We start from the raw sequence: 5669 nt of genomic DNA, 5'->3' as shown, positions 1-5669 counted from the left end.
AATTCTAATCATCCAGTCAGCTGCAACCTTATTCTATGATTAAATTCCAAGCATCCAATCTGCTGCATCCTCTCCTTCCATTTTTTTTAATTACCCTTTTACATTTTTTTTTTTTTGGGTAATTGACTGTAGCAAGCTACAGTCAAAACTCCTTCAACTTTTATTAAAACAGCAAATTAAAGGTCCAACTTAAAAGTATATACAACCAGAAAATGGCCAAAACCAACAGAAAAAATACGAAAGAAGGCCCAACAATAGTAAAGCCCAAAAAACACACAACAGCCTATAAGCTTCTACTGAAGTCCCTCCACCGACAGAGATCCAAGCCAGCCAACTAAAAACATCAACCACCACCGAGTAACCCTGCCTCAGAGGATATGGCAACCGACCCCAGCCGAAGCTAGGGCCGGTACCACCGAAGGAATGGAGAAGGGAAAGGCTCACACAAATGGCGAGAAGGGCTCTCAATCTAGAGAGAAAAGCTCTCACTTTTGGAGAGAAGCGTTACCCTTTTGCAGTTATGTATGCTAATTTTAAATTCACTTATATTTGAGTCATATACCTGTACGACACCAGAGTGGACTTCGATTATATAGACTCCCAACTCTCAAGTAATTTATGGGTAACAAATCTAATAGTTAGACATAGAGAGGACCAAGAGAGGATCACTGGTAGGAACAAAATGGAAGGAGAGGTTGGAGGAGTGGCAGCACCGAAGATCATACTATCAGTACTTGTAGGTGGGTTTCTGGTCTTGTTTTTCTATCTATGTGAACTTGTGGTTTTCAGGCCTAAACGGCTGAGATCAAGGCTCCAAAAGCAAGGATTTAGAGGGCCTCCTCCTTCATTTCTTCTGGGAAACCTCCCTGCAATAAAAATCAAGATCAAAAGCAAGAGCCAGTCCGACAGCAACTGAGACTGTTAATCGTGATGGCGTTGATGTAGCAGCGTCTATTTCTCATGAATGGCCTTCAAAAGTCTTCCCCCTACATAGAGCCCTGGACAAAAGAATATGGTACGTACTACGTAGGTACTCTCTTCCATATAATTCTACATCCAATGATCTAAATGATTTGTCTATCTTTTTTTCTTGAAAATGTTGAAATATTAGTTCTCTTCGTGAAATAAATATATCAACTGAAGAAAGTTAAGGTTCTACTATAAAACGAATTAGTAATAAGAGAATAACTCAACTACTGACAAGCATATACAAAATCTCTCATTTCCCAATTATGAGATTCAGTCTCAACATCAACACACTATTTCTAACATATATAAACCTTTTTCTTCTATTTCTTTCTACTTCAATGGGGAAAAGCAATCGAGGAAGGTGTACTAGGTTTTTTTTTTTAAGACTTATTTTCTCTCAAGGATAAAATAGGAAATTTAGAAAAAAAAAATTCTTCTTGTTGTAGGGTTTCAATACAATATCTCTTACTTAATACCTTCTAATTTGGAAGATAGTTACGACCTGTTATGTATTGCTGGCAGGGCCAACATTCATGTTTGCAGCTGCACACGTACAAAAACCATATGTAACAGATGTGGAGTTGCTGAAGCAAATCTTTGTTCTTAGGGAACACGACTGGGATTTCCAGGGTTCTTGTGCCACTGTTGGGTGAAGGCCTTACATCATCAAATGGTTCAAGCGGGGCCCGCCAAAGAAAAGTGATTGCTCCTGAATTGTATTTGGATAAGGTTAAGGTATATCATCTAACAGTAATTTTTTTTTTTTCACATTTGTATAAGCTCGAAATGATTTCAGGGATTTGGATACAATATTTATATTTATGTAAAAGGTAAATGATAGTTTGCACTCTCAAGTTTTACTGCAGCATCATACTTCATCTTCAAAACACTGTAATGTTATACACGAAATTATGTTGTAGTTGCAATGTCATACATCTGTGATTAGATGATTATTATATTAAATAGATATATTCACATAAGTTATATATGATCGTTGGAATTCGTCTTTGGTGAAAAGATTTTGAACAAACGATATTATCCACACTAAGGGGAAGGGGGGTGAGCTAAAGTCTAACAATGAGTTAATAATAATATGGTTCAAATTCGTCTTTAGTGAGAATCGAACCTAAAACCTCTTACTTATAAATGAAGAGGAATACCTTTAATTTGAGAATTTGAAATCTTAATATGTGAACTTGTCTAATAGGAGAATAATAACATTATAAATATAACTAGAAGAAATCGAGCATTATAATGTTAATTCATGTATGCCTTTAATTCTGTTATAAATCATCAGTGCAATTCTTTTTTCCAAGGCCATGGTGAACATAATGGTGGCGTCTACAATCTCAATGCTAAGAACTTGGGAAGGTGAAATCGAAAGCCATGGAGGAATTGCAGAAATTAGAGTTAATGAACATTTGAGTAACTTATCTTCAGATATAATCTCAAGAGCTTGTTTTAAGAGGAATTATCGTCAAGGAGAAGAAATATTCCTAAAATTTAGGCTCTAAGAGCAGTTCCACCGTGATGTTTAGCCTAGTGGACAGGTGATGGAACAGTGCCAGATAGCCCGGCCTTGATGCTCCAGCGTGTGCCAGCCTGAGGGAGAGGCCTGGCATGAGTTGCTAGCCCCAGAGCCTGAAGGCAACCTGACGCACAGCTGACGTCGCCTAGACGTCAGCTACTTTTTTTATTTTTTTCTGTCAGGCCTCGAACTCCTCCAACATCGTGCCGATCTCGTCCACTATCCCCATCCTCTCCACCTCCAGCGGTGGTCACGGCAAAGGAGGATAAGGAGCTGACGGAGGATTCGGAACATGCGATTCCAGCGTCTGTGATGCAAGAGACGAAAACTGCGCAGCTGAGGATGTGGCGGTGGAGGAGAAGAAGGGGAGGGAAGGATAGGTAGCAGAGTAGTGGTTGGCGAATAGGAAGAGGGAGAGGGAGATGAGGGCGATGGTCGTAATTTTGATGCAAGTTGGAGTCTTTAGCATGTCAGTGGCGGTGGCCGCGAAGGCCGACATGATTGGATTTGATTTTCTCAGGAATGCGAAGTAAACAACGGGAAAATTTTGAAGGGAAAACAGAGGATGGGTGTTAATGGAAATTAAGTAATTTAATTAATTAAAAATTAAATGGAAAATTAAATAATCGCGTAGTGGACTTTGCAAAATTACAAATCTTATCCGAAATTACAAATAAAATTATTTTATATTATTTTATAAATAAAAAATAGTAATATTTTATTGGTAATTGCCAGGCCTATTCAGTGTAGAGGTAGAGATGCAAAATGCGGTTACTGTTCATTAAGGGCAGTTACTGTTCACTGGATGGATAACATAGTGGATAGCCCTAGGGGGCCTCCACCACGCTGGAACTGCTCTAAGAGACCCTTTGTGCAAGGAACTCATAACGGGGACAAGCTTAGGCTTAAGGTATGATAATCACATATAAACTAATTCATATTACATAACATTCTCTTCCTTGATTGAAATAGTGGCATCACTAGTAATAAAATGTAGTAGTATTAATTATTCTGCACTTCTAAATGGAAGATCTCATGTTCAACTATCATAAAGATTGGCCTAAGGTCTATTGTGTGGCTTACTCCCCATTCCTCAAATATTTTTGTTATAAAAAAAAAAAAAAAAAAAAAGTTCTAGTACATAGTATAAGTAATACTAATACCTCTTCACTTGAAAAAAAAATACTATCTTTGAAAAATATAAATTTTTACAATGACTTTCTAGTTCAGTGGAGGGGTGTCAATCACCATTTTGTTAGAAGACGTCCTAAGTTTAAATCTCATGAACAACAGTAATTAGCATGATTTATTATAACTGCTCTTACTTGTATGGCCCTTGGATAACAACATCCATTTCATATGATGAAAATACTTAATTTCTATTGCATTTTTTGTTCTCCACATTTGTCTTTATTAAATGATTCCAGACTTTAACTTTTTTGTTCCTTGGACCATGGTGATAGACTCTTGCCAACGAAAGATAATAGAGAGAGATATGGAGATTCGAGAAAGAAATTAATTCAATGATATTAAAGTTGGTCAAACAACATGTTGAAGCTGCATATGAGAAAGATTTAGTGCAAATGATTCTTGAGAGAGCCAAAAATTCTGCCGACAACAGTGCCCTATTACACAAGAATTTCATTGTTGATAACTGCAAGACTCTGTTCTTTGCTGGCCATGATACTACTGCCCTTGCAACATCATGGGCCTTGACGTTACTAGCAGCACATCCAGATTGGCAAGCTCGTGCTCGTGCTGAGGTGCTCGAAATCTGCCGGGACAAGCCTCTAGATGCAGATATGCTCCGAAGCATGAAAGTGATATGCCATTATGCTTCATGTCAATGTTAATTATAAACATTTCACTGCAAGTTCGGATGGTAATTAAGACGATTTTCATAGCTCGCATACTGCCAGATAAACATTGATGTCGTCAGACAAAACCCATAATGTTCAAGGATTTTAGGTAGAGAAGCCTAAGATAGATAGAAGAAACATACCTGCCTAAGATTAAATGTTGATTACCAACTTACCACCTTTGCATTTGCATTTGTTGCAGCTAAAAATGGTGATTCATGAGGTATTGTGTCTCTATTTGTTAGGACCCTTTGCAGCTAGAGATGCCTTTGAGACTATCACATTAAAAAACACTGTGATTCCGAAGGGTTGTGTCCTTAAATACCAATAGCCTATCTACACCAGAACCCTGACATACGGGGACCGGATGCGCACAAGTTCAACCCAGAAAGATTTTCCAATGGAATTCTCAAAGCTTGCCAGCCTCCGCAAGCCCACATGCCATTTGGAATGGGTGCTAATATATGTGCTGGCCAACACTTAGCTATGACAGAACTGAAGGTGATTCTTGCATTGAGTCCATCTAAGTTTTGCTTCTCCCTCTCACCCGCATATCAGCACTCCCCTGTGTATAACTTGGCCACTGCACCAGAACATGGTATTCTTCTCCAGTGTAAAAGGAGTGTGAATTCTTGATGTCTTTGAGAATATGTCAAATTGCTTCTGTATTTTCAAATAGTATGAAAGTGCCATAGGCTTGAACAGATATCATTGCAGGGAAAATATGATGTTATCAACTTGTTAAATAATCTGTCAGTTGAACAAATTCTGCAGTGAACAATTTGCTAAATTGCTTATGTATTTTTTATAATATAAGTCTTATTTCCTACAGTCATCCGCCGTGAGATTTGAGATCAAGACATTCTCCTAATCAATTTCATTCAATGAATACTTCAATTTCATTCAATGAATAATTTCAATGTAAACTTTGGTATATATACAGATACATTTCTGATAATCTTTCTATCCTTAGCTAACTTAGCTAATTACAATCAAGCCCCTAAACAACACAACTAACTTGATACATTTGTAACAAACTATTTCATAACTGTGCAAGTATTATTTGGCTCTTTACACTCCCTCTAGCTAAGCTTAGGGTGCAGAAAATGTACCAAGAGGAAGCTTGGATTGCAGAAAACTAAATATGTGCTTGGAAAGGGATTTTGTATGAATGTCAACTATTTGATCTTGACTCCAAACATAGAGAACCTTGACAAGATTAGCGAAGACTAACTCTCTTATGTAATGATAATCTATTTCTACATACTTTGTCCTAGCAAGAAAAACAGGGTTAGAAGCAAGAGAGATGGCTA

The 5669-nt window shown here is 37.6% G+C and overlaps 1 pseudogene; it reads left to right on the top strand.

The window, feature by feature from the left end:
• Positions 1–448: 448 nt before the first annotated feature.
• Positions 449–4992, top strand: LOC103928170 (annotated as a pseudogene).
• The last annotated feature ends 677 nt before the right edge of the window (positions 4993–5669 follow it).

Source organism: the organism of the source record quoted next, unplaced genomic scaffold, assembly GCF_019419815.1.
Source record: "Pyrus x bretschneideri cultivar Hongxiangsu unplaced genomic scaffold, Pyrus_bretschneideri_v1 Contig35, whole genome shotgun sequence".
NCBI lineage: Eukaryota > Viridiplantae > Streptophyta > Magnoliopsida > Rosales > Rosaceae > Pyrus > Pyrus x bretschneideri.
Note: the sequence above shows the minus strand (reverse complement) of the source record. Positions and strands in the feature narration are given on the sequence as shown.